This window comes from Castor canadensis, chromosome 4 (assembly GCF_047511655.1).
Source record: "Castor canadensis chromosome 4, mCasCan1.hap1v2, whole genome shotgun sequence".
Classification (NCBI taxonomy): Eukaryota; Metazoa; Chordata; class Mammalia; order Rodentia; family Castoridae; genus Castor; species Castor canadensis.
In genome coordinates, this window is record NC_133389.1 from 99,006,099 (window position 1) to 99,024,938 (window position 18,840).

Below are 18,840 nucleotides of genomic sequence, written 5' to 3' on the forward strand. Positions count from 1 at the left end.
TAATTTTTAAAATTCTCCATTTCTCCTCCTTGTCTTCTTCCTCCTTTTGCTTTTTAACAGTTTCTAATCAAATTACTTCATTAAAGAAGCATGCCAGTTCATTGCCTATGTCCTTTTCTCCAGTTTTTTTAACAACCATTTTGTGACCCACAATTTCAATCCCAGAGAAGCAGGGTCTATGATCCCTGATGCACACCATTATCCACTGACTGACTTTTACTTTTCATCAAGGTTTCCTCTTTGCTAAACAACATCTTGTAAGATTAAGCTCAAGCCACATCTCTCTATATTTGTATCATCTATTCTAATACCCTGTTTTATTTTTTAAATCACTATGGTTCATATTTTTTATTTGATCTGACTTGAAATTTTGAAGATTTGATTGGAAGCAATAAAATTTTTAAAAATTTGTAATGTACAAATAAAGTAATAATTTTGATAATTTATGGAAGAAGGAATAAGAATAATTATCTCTAGAGTCAACTTATTTATAAAAATCCAGCTTACCACAACAGTTATAGAAATGTTGGCCCCCTGTACTCTTTTAAAGAAGATATGTGGGATGACATGAGACATTTGAACATTAAAAGGCAGAAGATTTAAGTACAATTCTTACCCCAAGTATGTACAGCCATATGATTTAGACAAGTACCTTAAATCTCATGAAATTGAGCTTCCAGATAAATATAATAGATTTATTATTATAGTTACAAAATAAAATAAATATAAATATGGATATGATCTAAAATATAGTATTAGATATAAGAATAATTTATACACTAAGCCTAAAATATACCAAAGAGTTTTGTAGATTATATATTGTGATATAAATGTTGGGTATAATCTTTTCTCTGAGTTAACCTTGAGTAAAAAAATTCATATTTTTGTTTGTTAACTATAAATCCACTAGTTTCTATCTTTAGAAATATAGCAAGAATGCACTTTATATAGAATAAATAAAACACAGAATAAACAAATGCATAATTTTCCAAAGGCTCATTTTTTTAATATTTTCATTGTTCAGTTGGCTTGGGGAATCTTACATCCTCTTACTTTTCATTTCCTTAAGGGGTTTTGAGTTTCATGGGGAATAATGTCATTCCTGAGTGTGAGCCTGATATTATGGCAATCTTTAGTGATAAAACTGCCAAGGGTCAGTCGTCTTTTCCATTTCTGTACAAAATATTAAAATAATACAATGATAGAATTTTGACAGGAGTTAAATAATTTCACTTAAAAGCAAGGAAATAATTTTGTTTGATTTTAATGACTTATATATATAAAAGGAAGAGTTAAGCGTCATTTCTCTACTCCATCGCTTCCTACAGGAAACAATGTGACTTGTTAGAGTCAAGCCAACGTCATAAAGCATTTAGTGATCAAAGGATGGATTTTGTTGACAAAGTTAAAAATATCAAACACATGGTTATGAAGCCACATAATAAAGAGTGAACCTAAAGACACTAAAAATCTCATCTCACCAAATATATTCCATTAATAAGCTAGCATACGTGCCTAAACTCTCACCATGTCTACTTTGTGAAAGCACTGTAATATCTGAAAGAGGTAATTTGCTTAAACCAGTATCACCTTGATCCATTAGACTATGAGTGCCTAGCAGGTACAAACCATGACCTTCTGAAGATTACCATACTCATACTTATGACTTAGAACACAGCAGCCTGAAACATGGTGGATTTCCATGTTAAAAGACTGAGTGAGTGAATGAATAACTAACTGAGTGAATAAGACATGAAGAAACCATTGTGAATTTTATGCATGAGAAATAAAGGAAAGGAATGAATTGTAAGAAACTGACCTGTTGATGCATAACTTCTTTTGGGTTTCTCTAAGAGCAGTCCCTGAGACAAAAATTCAAGTTCAAGTAACATATTTGGAAATGATCCCTGAATACACACATAGGGGTTCAGAGAAGATCATCAGTGAAGGCAAGGCAGCCGTTAAAGAGAAATAAAAAGTTACTCTAATTTAATGCTGCTGTGGAACTATGGGCATTATTCAAATGTAGAAGAAAAAAATGGAAGCAGGGAAAAATAGGTACATATTAGAACAGGCAACAAAGATCCACAGAGAATGAAGTGTTTTGGAAAACAGTAATAGATTAGTGAACCTACAACATAAATAACATTGGGGCAACAACTGGAGGTCAGGTTGGAAAGGAACAGTGAACCTCTGGCAAAGGGTCTGGCATGGAATGCTAAGATCTTGGTAGAACAAGTAATGGGAGCCTAGTGAAGACTATTATGTACACAGGAAAGAAGAACAGTTTTGACTTTTTTAAAAGTAAACATTTGAAAGAAATGCAAAGAAATGGCAAAAAGACAAGTCATAAAAAAGAATGAAAGGTCAGAAGTAAACAAATAAATTTGGATAATACTACAATATACCAAGTAACATATGCTGCAGGCCCAAGCAAGGGGATCAGAATGGGAGAAGGAAAACTACTCCAGAGATTTCTGAAGTGATATTGATAGGTTTTCTTGACATACATTGGGAGGATTCTTGGCAGTTCCCAAATTCCCACTGTTTCTGTGGTTTGGAAAAGACATAAGGATGCCAAGGAGTTCAGCAGAACTTGCTGTGGTGTCTCAGTTTTTCCAAGAGCAGAGTAGATGCTTGCTACTCAAAGTTTCGTCCATGGACCAGCAACAACCATATCACCTGGGAACTTGCTAGGAAACTATGGACTTTCAAGCTTTACTCCATACCCACTGAACCAAATCTGCACTGTAATGGGTGATTCATATATACATCAAAGTTTGAGAAACACATTTCCATATGACAAAAAAAAAATCTCTACATAGGTTTTTGAAAGTCCAAAGACAGAGAGTGGCTTTTAGAGACTTTGACAAGACTTACTTATATGAAAGAGCTGGTATCTAGTCTTCCTTTGTGCAGAATAACCTGCAGATGATTATCATTTTGACCATCCTATGACAATGGCATATTACTTTCATCTCATAAACCCCTTCCAACTCATGATTACAGAACTGATACAGAATCAAGTCTTATGCTTCCTGTGTAACTCTTTCCTGTGCCTCACTCAAGTACTGAACTCTGAACTGGCCATATCAAAAAGTCTTATCTCTAGCAAAACAATAATAACAATAACACAACAATGATTCTAAGAATAAACTACACTCACCAAAGCACACAGAAAAGTAATCAAAGCTAAAATCAGTTTTCTGGAAATAATCCACTAATTCCCTGGATCAACCCATGTGCAAAGTCCAAATGAAGTTCTATTTAGCCTTAATCTTCTATGTGACTCCTTTTCTTGGAACATGTCAACTCACATGTAGCCTTTGTTGTTGTTGTTGTTGTTGCTACTTTACTTCTCCAAAGGCATGAGTAAAATATTTGATGCTTGAATGAATTTATTTTGAATGTTGCTCTTGAGTTGAGGACTCTGTTTCCCATAGGCCTTTCAGGTTAGATGGCCTAATTCTGGATGCCCCACAGCTTAGCTGCTTTTACTGGTGGGGTTAGATTATCTGCGGTGACTGCCAAAACAATCAAAGGCCCACCAGGCTGCACTTCAATCAAGTTGTTCTGAAAAATTGCAAAGAAAACAAAAGCAGTTTCACAATTAAGTTCTCAAAAAGTAGAGGTTAAATTTAAAATAATGTCGGATTAATCCTTCTAGTAGTGTGAGGGTTCATTCACTGGGAAGAAATGAAAACAACTTTTTCTGAAATAAAACATCATGGTTTTAGGTTCTGTTTTTTGGGTTTTTTTTAATCTAGAAAACAAGAACTAAAAACCAGACAAATGATAAACGTGTTCTCAATAAGAATGTTCTTCATATATGACCCTAAATATATATTCTCTTAAAAAATTGTTGGATAGTAATGAGAAAGATTAAAAAATTTCCTTAAAATTTTAGTAGTGCCTGGATTCACTTCACTTATTTAGCTTTATTACTTCAGGATAGCTTACATAAGAATAATTAATCCTTTTCTTCCTAATATGTACCTGGGTTTGTTATTTTGATTCCGTGCTTTATTTTTAAATTGTGCATAAGTGATTTCCACAGAAAGGCTTGCCAGAGCACCCAAAGAATTTCTGCTTAGCTCAATTTATTGAACAAAATTCAGAATTTTAGTGGAGAAACATTAGATATTAATCACATGTGAGTGGGATCATAAAATTCCCTTTACCTTACAGAATAGTGGGTCATTATGGAATCATAAGAAGTGAGCTTACTCAATATTCTTTACAATTACATAAAAGCAATCATTTTCATAAGTCTTATAAGAAGTTTTTAACTATTGCTGGAAGAGCATGTTGGGATATTAGAATGCATTATGTTGTGTTATTACAGATGTGACTTGTGAATTGAAAAAAAATGTTCTCTGTCTCAAAACTCTTAGAACTTATCCTTTCCAGCTTGAACAGTTTTAATTGTTTAACACAGTTTGTGATTATGTTTTTTTACATGACAAGTAGAGACTTTGTTACTGAAATATAAATTCCAGCATCATTTCTTGATTATTAGACTATCAGAAAATAGAGCAGAAATGCAATGTTTTTTAATTGCAATTAAGAACACCAATTTGTGACACTTTAAGGAAAGTAAGTTAAGGAAGAAAACTAAAACAAATCGTTCCTCTGTTGGCTTTTTTTTTTTTTTTTTTTGCTTTTTTTCCATCCTTTTCTTGTAACCAATTCTCATCTTTGACTTTGAAACCCAACAGTTTAAACTTGGTTCTTATTTCAGTGGGCTAATCCCCTTTCATAAATCATGCTCAAGAGCTGAAATAATTTGCACATCATTTAAAGAGTATTTGCTTTGAAATATTCACCTCAAGCCCTTTTGTATATCCTTTCTCTCCAAAGATTTGTAATATTTGTTTTGTTCTCTGAGGTATAAAAGACCTAGATAAACTTTATTCCTGTTGTTTCAAGATTAGTTAACAAAAATGCATATTAATTCAGCAGGGACAGGAGCAAAACTCAGTAAAGATGATCATACATGTGCCTCTAGGGAACAGCAAAGCACAAAATGTCAGTCTTCAAATCTCCTTGGACTTGCTCAAAAGAGTATTGAAGGATTTAAATTTCCAGAATATGTCTACAAATGTAATTTCTTTGTTGTGGAGAACAAGAGCTATACTGATTATTTCTCCCCAGAAAAATGATTCTAATTTGTAGTTGAACAAAATTAAGCTATCTACCAAGTAGCTCTTCAAGAATACAGAGGAAAATGTGCCACAGAAAAGGTAAATTTAACATTAAGAATTATATACTTGAAAGTTTTTTAGATTTATTTATTATCAGATTTCAAATCCCAATCAAGTTCGGCAGTAGAGCAACCACTTATTTTCTACAAATAGGTGGAATTGAAAAGACCTCACAAAATCAGAAGTAGACATATTTAGGTAAAAGGAAGTGTTACTGTTGCATTTATAAATCCCAAATTCACAGTTTTCTAGTATGCTCAGAAAAACAATACTGATTTCTCTAGTTAATATGTCCATCTGAGTATTAAGGTGTGCCCTGTTCTTTCCTTAAACTGAAAATTACCATAAAGCTTTGGCACTTAAGTGCTTATCCGGAAATGACTGAGTAGATTCAGGGGTAATAAATCACTCATATGGATCCAGCCACCCACAGTCTCGTTCCACTTCTCTTCTTTACAAGTGTAGTAACAGACATTTCCACAGTCCTCGGGGTGCCAAACTTTGCACCATTAGGAAAATCTGCAAGTAGTTTGATTTATCTTCCTCACTCAGCTAGCTAAGACCCTACTAAACAAAATCAGCAGGAATGAGGAACGAATTTGACTTGTTCAACTCTTTTGATAGGGAGATACGACAATTGCAACTTCCCTCCTTTGCCATTTCAATTTACTATGGATGTGAAGGCCCTGGTGAAAAATATTCAGATGAGATCTCAAATTATGGCTGGTGATGCTAACTCTGAGTTTTCATTATACAACGAGGATTGTCTGCTGTTTGCAATTAATCCAGACACAATCCACTTGGTACTTTCCAAGGAATGTGGAAGAAATAGCCATTTTATAAGTTATAAACTCCTAAATTACCCTAAATTAGAGGCACTATTAATCGGACACTTGGATATACATAGAATCTGCCTACTGCATAGGCTCATCTTCCCCTGATGGAGAAATCAATTAAATATTTAGGATGTGGAATACCTTCCAGGTTGGATAATGCATTTCATTTAAATTATGGCCCTCCAATCCAAAACATTAAAGGGGATCTTAACGGATGGGAGCACATTACTGTCTCTTGGATTGGGCGCATTAACACTTTAAAAATGAATGTGCTTCCCAGGATTTCCTATTTGTTCCACCAGCTGCCTGTCGATGTGCCAGATAAACAGCTTAAGGATAAGTATGTAAAAGATGCATGTATAACAATCTGTGTACACTGTTGCAGGAAGAATCTCCAACTATGGTCACTGAATTTTTTTCTCAATGCCCCAGCAGTATAAAATGAGTGAGTTTGTTTAATCACGGGACAGTGGGAAACCAGTAAGTGATGCAATGAGACCTCTCACAAGGGTTCTGTGTGTCCAACCTTTTATCATTTATTCCTGTAATGCATTTTAATAAAAAACTAGTTATTATTACCAGAAAATGTTAGAACAATATGGTAGAATTTGGAATATGAATAATTTTTCCCAACTAGGCACAGTGGTTCACTTCTGTAATACTGTCTACTTGAGAGACAAAAATTGGGAAGATCACACAGTTTCAAGTTAGTCCAGGCAAAAAAAGTTCACAAGACCCCGCCATTTAACAGAAAAAGGTGGGCATGGTGGCACACATCTGTTATCCCAGCTACAGCAGAAAGTGAAAAATAGGAGGATGGCAGTCCAGGCCAGCCTGGGCAAAAGAGCAAGACTCTATCTTTAAAATAACCAGAGCAAAAAGGGCTGCAGGCATGGTTCAAGTGTGAGAGTGCCTGCCTGGCAAGAGCAAAGCCCCAGGTTCAAACTCTAGGACACCAAAAAAAAATTTCCCTACCACATAAATAGGTAGTGTAACTGGAATCATTTGATTTTCACTCAAGGATCATTACTATTTCAAATTTATGAATGGTATTATAAGAACAAAACTGTCACACCATCCACATTACAGAAGCATGATATAGAAATAACTAATGTTTTGGAATGCTTTCCAGGATACAGGCACTGTTCAAAGCAGAGACTACAATGTATTATCTTATTTAATGCTGTCAAAAAATCTCTGAGGTACAGTGGTCCTGTCATCATCCTCCTTTACCTATTAGATGGCTGAGATACTAAAATTTAAGAGATGTGGCCAAAGTCACATAGCTAAGAAGAGGGCAACTTTGAATATGAAACCAAGAAGTCTAACTTCCCAGTCTGGAACCACAACCATTGTTCAATGAGAATCCTGGCTCCTGAAGTAAGGATGACAGATCCTGTAACTTAGTGCCTCTCCAGTCTTGTCTTCTGTTTTATAATCCTAAAAGTGTCAATAATAGTACTACCGCCCAAATAGGATGCTTGGAAGCATAAATTAGGTTAAGTAATATGACACTGATAACAGTGTTTTGTACAATTATCACAGCATGAGTACAAGTAGTTTTGTTTCCTCCTGTAGTATTTTGAAAAATACTCTTAATTTGGTTAAGAAAAGGTTGCCTTAAAGATAAATGATTGAAATCTCTAGAGATTAACATATTTTCCAAAATGTCTTTGGACATGGTGGGGAGCACTTTGTCAAGTGACTTACTGAAAGCTATAAACTCCCTGAACTGAGACATTCTGCCCTCATTCACTTAGCATCTACAAAAGTCTCAATTCTCAGTCAATATAATACATAACATAAATATTAGCATGTTGAGTGAAAACAAATTTACCCACTCAGAAAAGAGATCGTGAAGACAGGAGCCAATTTCTTTGTTTCTAGAGACAAACTCTGCATGTCAAATCAGATATAACATACGCTTCAGTGCACATGCTTTGCTCCAGAAGAGGGTAGGAAACCCAGTTTACTGGTATAATTACATAATTTGGATTGTGTAACTTTTAGGGGGTTAAACTTCAGCGATAGAATATGAAATTGCAAAGTTCAATGAAACTGCAAGAATTTAACTGAAAAGAAATGATTTGTGAGCATTTTGATAGGGAAAGAAAACAAACAAATGGAAACAAATTGATCCTTTCAAAGTTGGGTGGAAAGAATGTTTTAGAAGACTTCCTTAGTAATCAGTTATTGAAGGCCCTGAGGACTCTCATTTGCTGGTAATTGATACCTAGTCTTCAAGCTCAAATACTGAAGACAACTGGTATTTTAAGGGATTGCCAAGAAAGTTGGGAATTAGTTGAAATTCTTTTTTTTTTTTCCTATTCAGTTATCCACTGTTGGGCCAAATGTATAATAAATCAAGAGAGAATAATACAATTTCAATATGTTAGGAAGATTATTGTGATAAAATCAGAAACTGATAGTTAAAGCAACTAGCAATGTGCTTTCCTAGGTTGGGAAAACAGCCTAACAAGTAATAGCTCTAAATGGTTTGCTTGCTTGTTGGGAAGTCATAATAGTGGGGAGAAGCTGCATCTACTCTTGAGCTCTGGGTTCTTGGACATGAAAACAAAGAAATCAGCCCTGGGCTCAATCAGCTAGACTAGCCAATCAGTGAAGAGACAAGCTGCAGAGTGGTATAAGTAGAATAACTCAAATCAAAATGACCTATAACAAGAATCTAAAATGATAGAATCCATATTTTGATACTAAACAATGAAGATATAAACTCTAAAAATGTAGAGTACTAGAACAAAAACTCATTGTGCATATTCATATCATAGACATTTGCAGGGAAATGGCTTTATGCTGAATGGTTTCAACCACTTGAATTAAAGAGGTTCCAAGTATTCTCAATTCCACATTAACAATGAGTGCTTTAGTTGCATTTTTAAGTAGCTCTTCTCTGATACTATTTTTAGTTTGGGTGTTTTTTTTTTTTTTTTTCTGGCAGTACTGGGGTTTCAACTCACATCCTCACACTAGCTAGCAGGTACCCTGCCACTTGAGTCATATACTCAGTGCTCTTCTGCTTTAGTTACTTTTGGATAGTTCTGTTTGTTTGTTTGTTTTTTAGGGGTTTTTTTTTTAGTTTTTGCCTGGGGCTGGTCTCTGACCATGATCTTCTTACCTATTCCTTCCATGCAAAGCCTGGCTGACATGTTCACATTGATGTGCCTGGATTGTGGGTTAAGATAGTCTCACTTTTTTCCTGGGCTGAACTCAAACCAGAATCCTTCCAATCTCCACCTCCTGAAGAACTGGGATTATAGACCTGTGCCACCCCATCTGACCCCTTGTTATTATTGCTATTCTAGCAAGGTGATTTATTTTTAAAGATGAAATCCTATGTGAAATATTTTTAAAGATACACCACCTGCTTGATCTTATCAATAGCACTAGTACAACTTACCTGTTAATATGCTTTTAGCATACTGTTTTAATAACATCTATATTTACATCTCACATTGGATTGATCAGAAATTTTTCATCATCTTAAGGACAAATTCTCATTAATGGTGTGCTAAATCACACAGTAGATCATGGTCCACAAAGGGTGGGAAGAATTTCATAAATTGGAGTGCTGCCAACTCCAGCCCTGGAGTCTTTTTCCATCCCCAATGCTCTAGAGGTGGAATTGCTCCTGGCTAGCCCCAGGGATGAGAATGTGTTACTCATTGGTAACAGAAACTGTGTTAAGTGACTTAAAGTCCAGCCTTTAGACACAAATGCAGCTCACCTGGTTGTTCAGCTGCAGTCTAGCAATGAAAAGATTGTGGGTTCTAGAGCTGGATTGGCCCCATCAATGCCATCAGTTTAAGCTGGGTAACAGTTCCTTAAGTAGTAGTGAGAGCTAAATAACTTAGCCCTTGGAAGTTCTTAGAACAAACAGTGCCTGGAATGCAGCAAGAGTTCATTAACTGGTCACAATTAATAGATTTAAAGAGTTCTATGAGAGAACAAATAAATCTAGTATACTAAAACAGTCCATATAATTTGCATAATTTTTTTAAAATGATGAAAATATAAAAAATAGAGTGAAAAATTAGTTGGAAGTTGTAGAAAAGTGTTTATAAGTATTAGAGGTGAAAGAATAATTTTACATTCTGTATTCTCTCTACTTTAAATTCTCTATTGTCTATATATCATAACTCAATAAATTGGAAAACAATATGAAGCAAACAAAGTGATAAGGCTAAATTTATTTCCATAAAGTTAATGAATTTTCTTCATACACAAGAAGCAAGTTTCATCAGTGTTTACATATTAATATCAATATTAATTAAAATATAAGCATTATAGGTACCATGAATAGTTTTAAGCACATACATACCATGTATTTTTCATTTTCTTTGTCAAAACACCCCATGTCTTAATAATAATTTCATGTTCATTTACAGAGGAGAAAATTCAAAAATCAAGTTTTGGAGTCTAGAATTATAATTTAAGCAGTTTATTAACTCAGAACACATACTACCTTTTTCAAGAATTTATGCAATTTTGTGTTTTCCACTTTCTTACCTTTCTTTAACTTTTATTTTCATTGTATAAATAATCATACAGTTCAGTGATGGCTATACATATGCTTTGAAAAATAAATAAATATGTGTGTAGCTAGAAATGCATGTATATGAGAGGGGAGGTGGCCCAAATAAGGTATACACATGTAAGTAAAATGTAAAAATGATAAAACAAAATTAAAATTAAAAAATGAAATGCATGTGAATGTATATGCATTTATACGTAGGATTATATTTTATATATATAAAACATAAAAATAAAATTTAAAGACCATATTGGCAGATGGAAAAAGCACAAATGTCATGGAAAGTTGATTAAGAGATAAATATATAATAACAAAAACTAAAGTGTAACATTTATTGATTTAACAGATGGTGAGTTTAAAAGTAAAAACAAAAACTTAAAATGTAGTTTGATTTTTAAATAAGTGAGATTATTTTGTGTACTTGCTTAGAATTTTGTTATTTGCCAGTTCTACTAAAAAAAAAAGCTCTCACCTTTAAGTTCACAAATAATTTGCTTAACAGATCTTGTTTTGAAATCTGCATATGTACAAATATTTCTTATCAGAATATAAAATTTATTTCTGGAGCAGCATTAATAAGATTGCAGATTTCAAAAGTATAGTTCACATATTTTATATTATTTTTAAATATACCACAAAATATAAACTAAAAAATAAAGTATCATCAGTCATATGCTAAAGCTACAAAGAATTTTTTATATCCTAAATGGAAAGTTTTTATCTAAAATATAATAAAATTTAAAATTAAATAATTTATGCAACTTGCTAAAATCCTTTTAAAGTAGTTTTCTCTTAGAATAAATCCAATCAATTCAAATTCAATAGTATGCAACCAAAAAAATATTCAGAGGCAAATGCATAGCATTAAATACATTATTTAAAAAGTAAAATAATTCTGTACTTAAATCAAGGAATCTTTTTAAATACCTAAATAGAACTAAAAAACTCTGAAGTTAGGAATGATAAATTTTTTTTTAATCAGTTAGAAAACAAAAGTCATTGTTGAAACTAAAAGACATTTTCCTAGAAAATGAGCAGGATGAATATAGTATAAATAATGTATGCACATGTAAATAAATGCATAAATGATGTGTGTTGAAACCATTCCTGAAATCAGGGGAGGGGATGAAAGAGAGCAGTGGAGGGGGTAAAAAAAAAGAAAGAAACAAAAACAACTCTGAAAAAAATCTAACTTAAAAGAACATAAAGCATAGTTAGCAATAATTTAATATGTGAACCAGATATAGAAGATAGCAAATTTCAATGAAACTATATACAAGTTTGTTCTGATAAATTAAAAAATACTCATGAAATGAATTGGCTTGGAAAAATTAACCAAAGTAATTAAGGAAATATAGAATATCTGAGCACACTCGAAAATCTTCCTGGAAACACTTCCAGGTGTGAAGGTTTACTAGTGAGTAATATCAGTTCTCTGAAGAACAGGTCATTTTCATACCTTTCCAAAGCACACAAATAATCCATGAGAAAAATCTTCAAATACACAAGGAACTAAAAATAAAGTAAGAAATAGCATGCTTCACCACAGTAGTAGTTGTTTTGTGAACAGCATGACTAATGGTCCAATCAGACATGAAACCCAAGTTTGACCAGAACTTCAACACTGGTTTTCCAAGAAGCTCTTCAAAGAAGACAGCACTGAAAACAAGGTATGACTCTCAGAGCACCACCAGCTTTGTGACCAGAGAGCAGTATGAGGGATGGAGATTTCTCTTGAAAGGCTGATGATCTCAAATGATGGGAAAGAGATATCTGAAAGTTCTTCAAAAGCCCTCAACTGTTGAAAATATACTTGTAAAATCAGGAAGTTAAGAATTCTTGATTTTGTCAATTAAGATCATCAAGATAGAAAGCAGTTGGATGAATAGTTTAGGAGAGAGGAATTTATTCCTTTCTTCTTAAAGATTTCCTCTCCTTTGTTGATGGACCATTACTCTCTGCTTTGAAGTCATGACTTGATTCCTTTGGCATCTCACAGCAACTAAATATGGCCAAACAGAATAATTTTTTGTAATAATATTTGCAATGCTTGTTCTATGATTATCTTGAGATAATGTATGTAAATAAGGATAAGTTAATCAATAAGGTCAGGACCACCTGATCTCTTAAATTTAGCTGTTAGTTATGATGGATTTAATACTTGCAGGCATCATTTTATATTTCTATATAGTAATATAATGATTTTTAAGATTGTAGTAGACTGAGTTAGCCATGAGGGAGAGAGCTTTTAAAAGACTGTTTCGTGTCTTAACAACGGATATCTGATTATGACTTCAAAACTTCAAGAAAGTCACAGTGAACACTGCCTCAGAGTTCACAGTGGGGTACAGGAAATAGGGTGACATCCTTACTGAAATGCAGGGGTACTTATTATTATTATTATTATTTGCAGTGCTGAGGTTTGAACTCAGGGCCTAAACCTTGAGCCACTCCACAAGCCCTTTTTTGCTGGGGCTGGCTTCAAACTGCTATCCTTCTGATCTCTCTGCCTGCTTAGTAGCTAGGATTACAAGCATGAGCCACCAGTGCCCTGCAAGGACTATTTATTAATTGTTGGGAAGGTCCCAAGTTGAAAAACTTGCATTTGCCAGAATCCAGTTCAAGGAGAAGAATCAAGGTATCTGTCTATGAATAAATTGCCCAAATCATGCAGATGGGTAAATAAAAGAATGTTAGCTGCCTTGTTTTTCCATTCCTCTCATAACTTGTCTAATTAGAAAGATGAAATGTCATTGCACTTTATGTCATTTAAAGTAAAATCTAAAGAATATAACACATTACCTTTTTCATAAATCTAATCCTGTAATATTCCATTTCATCATATTCATATGTTGGTGCAGGTGGATTTATAAATATCTCTACAGTAGAAATAAGCTCTTATGAAGCAATTTGGAAATGTTCACTGACAACCTTAAAAATATTTGTACTCTTTAGACTTTATTATTTCACTGTAGAAATTGATTCGATGAAAATAACCAACTAAAACCTGAATTAAAGTGTTTTATGGTAATACTGAAAAATTTGAAATAATCTAACTGCTGACAATAGACATTTGTTAAAAGAAATCCATAGGGTCTATATTATAAAGTCATGAAATAGAAAAATTACAAATGAATGTGATGGTTCAATGTGAAGTAGGGGAAGATAAGATATAAAACAAGTTTTAAATGGATTATAAAAGGACCTGGTCTGCTTAGTAAAAGATGTATCCCTGCACAAAGAAATGACTCACTAAGTATCTACTAAATAAATAATGAATAAATGATGTAAAATAAAAATATCAACAGCAACAAAGCCAAGTCTAAATAATACAATTATTATTATTTTATTTTTATTCTTTGTTATTTCTCTATCTCCTAAATTTTCCATAATAAATATGTGTGTTTCTCCCAAACCAGAAAAAAATATTAAAATACAGCATTATTGCAAAAGATGGACAACATTATTGTGGGAACAATCTCAGAAACCACTGCTACATTGTTCTTGTGAATATTTGCCTTTTCTTGACTCAAATTCAAAACTCAGACCAGCTTATACCAGTTTTCTTCCCTAAATTTCACTATCTCCTGACATCTAATTACAAGATACATTTTCTACTAGTATTGTTATTCATTTCATTTTGCCTCTGCATGTTTTTGTGGCACTGGGATTTGAACTCAGGGCTTTGTGCTTGCTAGGTAGGTACCCTGCCACCTGAAACATACCTCCAGCCCAATCCTCTGTATTTTTGGAAGCATGAATGATAGATATCTAGAAACACACACACACACACACACACACACACACACACATTCAGAAACTGCAAACATAATTTCTTGTCAAAGAGCTGGAATCTGGAATGGAAAGGTTTAGAAGACAAAATATCTGAATAATGTTAAATTAGAATCTTTATTTTATACTATCCAGACCTCAGATATTAAGTACAAATTGTGCTTCATTGCTTGGGATGGTAATTTCATTAGGATTATCATTCTCTTTAATAGCATGTTTTTCTCTCAGTTGGATTTGATCCAAGAAGTAATATAATTTGCTAGGAAGATTTTACCTAAAATTTTGATCCTTTTAAACTCATATGTATGTCTGATTTCTCTTCTATTTGACAAGAATAAAATGGGAAAGTGATGAGAGCACTGAATCACTACATTTTAGAGGAAACTTAAGTCTGTGGCCTCAACTGAACCTGTGTTGTGTCTTGATTCAGGGAAGGACCATGCATGCTGGGCCAAAGGAGCTGGCAGCTTTTTGTTGGCATTTTTGCCATCCCTGTCAGAAGGGAACAAGTACAGAGACATAGGTAACACATTTAATGTTAGAGCTCTTCCACCCATCTTACTTCTACTTGATGTAGGACAATTAGACATTTTTTGAGATGGCTTATTGTATGAGACCCATCTTTGACTTTTGGCACATGCTATAGTAGAGAAAACAACATATTGTTGATCCTCTTTTCCTAAACTAACAGCTAACCACAGAAAGCACAGATTCCTGTAATCTCTTCATTTGGGCTAAATGTTATAGAACAATATAAAGGCTAGATGATTTAGTTTTGCTACCATTAGAGAAAATTGTTTATATTTTCACTATTAAAAGGAATCAAGCTAAAATGGTAGAATTAATGTATAGGTATAAAAAACAGTAAATTCATCAGAAAAAAGTCAAACTATTAGCATCACATTTTCTTCAGCGTGACTTGCAACACTTTTGTCTATAAAATACTGGAATCCTCATACACTGCTGGTGGGAATGTAAGCTAGTACAACCACTTTGGAAAACAATATGGAGGCTTCTTAAAAATCTAAACATAGACCTGCCATATGATCCAGAAATACCACTCCTAGGGATATACTTGAAGAAATGCAACTCAAATTATTACAAAGGCATCTGTACACCCATGTTTAGTGTAACACTATTCACAAAAGCCTAGCTATGGAAACAGCCAAGATGCCCCACTACTGACAAATGGATTAAGAAAATGTGGTATTTATACACAATGGAATTTTACTCAGCCACAAAGAAGAATGAAATTTTGTCATTCACAAGTAAATGGATGGACCTGGAGAACATAATCTTAAGCGAAGATAGCCAGGCTCAGAAGACCAAACATCGCATGTTCTCTCTCATATGCAGATCATAGACCCAAAACAAATGCAGTAGTATATTGGACATGGGTCACACATGAAGGGGAGAACATGCATGGGAGAAATAGGGAAAGGGAAGGAAACCTAAAACTTGAATGTGGTTGACATCCTCACTGTAGAGGAGCAAATAAAGTAATCTTAAACTGGAGCAAATAAAGTAATCTTAAAATGGCGGAGACCACTATGGGAAGAGAACTAGGAAGTAGTAAAGAGGTCTGGTAGAGATGAACTAATGTGGGTTGCAATACAAAAGTGCATGGAAGCAACACTAGAAATCTCTCCGTATAGCTCTCTTTATCTCAAACTAGCAAAAATGCTATGTCTTTCTTATTATCTGTTATGTTTTTTCTTCAACAAAATTGGAGAACAAGAGGACGGAACAGGTTCCACCAAGAAAGGGGGGAGGGTGGCCCAAACAATGTATACACATGTAAGTAAATGTGAAAATGATAAAATAAAAGTAAGAAAAAAAAAGAAAAACATAATTATTTGCCAAATTGAAGATAATTAATCCTGCATCTGAAATTATCTATAATTCCCCCTTTGGAGTTCCTTTTCTTTATGATACATTAAATAATAAGTATTAACACCAGCTTCAAAAGACTGGATGATCACCATTAAAAATGAACTTACCAACAGGTATATATGATAGGTAAAGTTAGTTGTGGTCAAGTGTACACTATATACTAGAATTGACAGATCATCTCCATCCTACCAGTAGAACGTTTTGTTTGCTTGTTTTGTAAATTTTGTTTTGTCTTGTGATGGAAATTTGCCTGTGCATAAATTTTTAGCTTACAGGGGAAGATGGGAGGAGAGTGAAAAGAAGAAATAGTCCCTGATCATTAAATCTTCAGCAAAGTCATGATACCTCTCACATTCCCAATAGACACAGAGTCAATCCACTCATTCATTTATTCAGTGTTACACAGGGTTCTGTGCACTGGAGATAAAAATGGCAAGTAGTAAACAAATGAGCTTCTTTCTCCAAAAACTGTCCCACATGCAAGGGAATACCAGCCCTAAAATCTGACTCACATGCATTGAAAGCTAAATAGTAACTGGGACTACTACACCTCACCAACCTCCTACTTTTATATATAAAACTGAAACCACAAAGGTACTTAGAATTGTTAGGGTTCAACAGAAAAGCAGTGCCATTACTACCAGGAGGATGGTCAGACAGATGAATGGACAAATAGATAGACAGATGGATAGATGATAGATTAAAAAGACCTTCATACAATTGTGGAGGCTGGCTAAGAAAGCCTAAAGTCCACAGAATAGGCAGTAAGAAAAGGAAGATCATGGGCAGAATAGAACACCACAATCCTTAGCTGAAGCTGGTTATCCACAGGCAGTCAGAAAGGGGAGGTCTGGAGCAGTCTGAACTCCCAGGCAGGAGCTATTTAGAGTCTCTGAGCCAGGGAAGGTCTAAGCCCTTTTTAAAAACCTCATCTGCCTTTCATAATCTAAGCCCTCTGATTGATTTAAAGTTAGCTGATTAGAGACTAATTTTCTCTAAAAATCCCTTCACAGCATCACCTGGATTAGTGTGTGATTGAATAACTGGGATCTACAGTTTAGCCTACCTGGGTTGACACATTAAAAACCAATCATGGGCACAGTCATTTGCCCAATGTCACACAGCTGTCAAATGCCTGGACTAGACCTGCAATTGGTCCACCTACTCCCCAGTTCATTCTGTGATGGGCAAACTCATCAGACACTCATGTAGTTCATTCTCCTGTTCCTGAAGACATATACAATAGTGAAATTTTTCTTTCTACCACGTACCCTCTTTCAAAAAAAAAACCCAATAAAATATTATAAAGTGACCTACAATTGTTGGAATGCCTAGAAATTTAATTATATTTTAATCAAGTCAACTCATTCAACTTTGATTTTTTAGGGCTGATGACAGTCATGGCCAGCCTGGCTAAAACTTCCAAGGTCTTGGAAACATAAGCTATTTTCACAGAAGAAAAAGTTAATCTATTTAATTTATTAGGTTTATGCTTAAGGGAATCAAAGTCAATGATAATTCATTTATTGAATTTTATTTTAGCAAGCAAAGGAGATATAATTTGATAGAAATAAAAAATAGAGAAATATAATTTTGTAGAAGGTAGATGTCTAAATTTGAGTAAGCAGAACAAATTGCATTAGTGATTGAAGACATACAACACAACAAAAAAGAATTCTTATTAATATGGAAAACATTGCCTTAAAAAAGCAAAAATAAATAAATAAATAAATAAGCAAACCTCTAAATATTCATATAAATTTGGAAAACTATGCCTGCCAGCAAAGTTATTTATATTTCTAAATATAAATGAAAATTTTCTTCCTTTTTCTAAGTTTCTATGACAATTTCTAATCAAGACAACTTCTGTTCCTGTGGAAATGATGAGTCAAGCCTAGTTTTACCTCTTTACTTTCTGGTAGTCAAAACATCTCAAAAAGTTTGTAGTAGAGGCTGATGGCATTTCAAACGTTTATGTTACAGCTGCATCTCATAAGGTTTTCTCATTCTTACTTTTGTCCTTCATTATAGGTTGTCATGATACCAAAATTTTGCTGCTGTTGTTTGGATTTCTATATCAACTTAAAGCCCTTTATTAGAAAAATTTGCTTCTTCATCTCATATAAAGAAATTATGTAATTTTCACAAATATTTATTATAACAGATATTTTTAAACTTTAAAAAACTTGTTTTAAAATTGTTTCTTGGGTAAATGAAAGTATTATACCATTCAAATGTTGCAACTGAAAGACTTTTTCCCATCATTCCTGCAAGAGTTTTCTACTACTCCCTCCCTCCTAACCCATTGCAGTTTTCTTTCCCTCTTCCTTATTTTTTTCCCTTAATTTCCTGTTTTTGCTTTTCTCTGTTTTCCCACAAATGCTTTTCAATACGTTTTGATTAGCACTAACCTAAAGTTCCAAGATGAAAAAGGCAGAAGAAAAGGAGCAAGGGGTGGGGTGGGGGGTGGGGGGGCGGAAAGAAGAAAATAAAGAATTGTGGGCATTGTTTTGGTTTTAAACTCTTTTCTGCAGGTGGCTCTCACCTCCAGGGCTGGCATAAT

General features: G+C 33.9%; 1 protein-coding gene and 1 long non-coding RNA gene across 5 annotated transcripts in view; one reads left to right on the forward strand and one right to left on the reverse strand.

The window, feature by feature from the left end:
* Positions 1–3,676, reverse strand: part of LOC141422556 (uncharacterized) — a 33,718-nt gene extending 30,042 nt beyond the window's left edge. For both annotated transcript variants that reach the window (XR_012447188.1, XR_012447187.1), the window contains exon 1: positions 3,318–3,676. This is a non-coding gene — a long non-coding RNA (uncharacterized lncRNA). The remainder of the gene's footprint in view (positions 1–3,317) is intronic.
* Positions 1–18,840, forward strand: part of Arhgap15 (Rho GTPase activating protein 15) — a 586,717-nt gene that overhangs the window by 295,016 nt on the left and 272,861 nt on the right. The window lies entirely within an intron of this gene.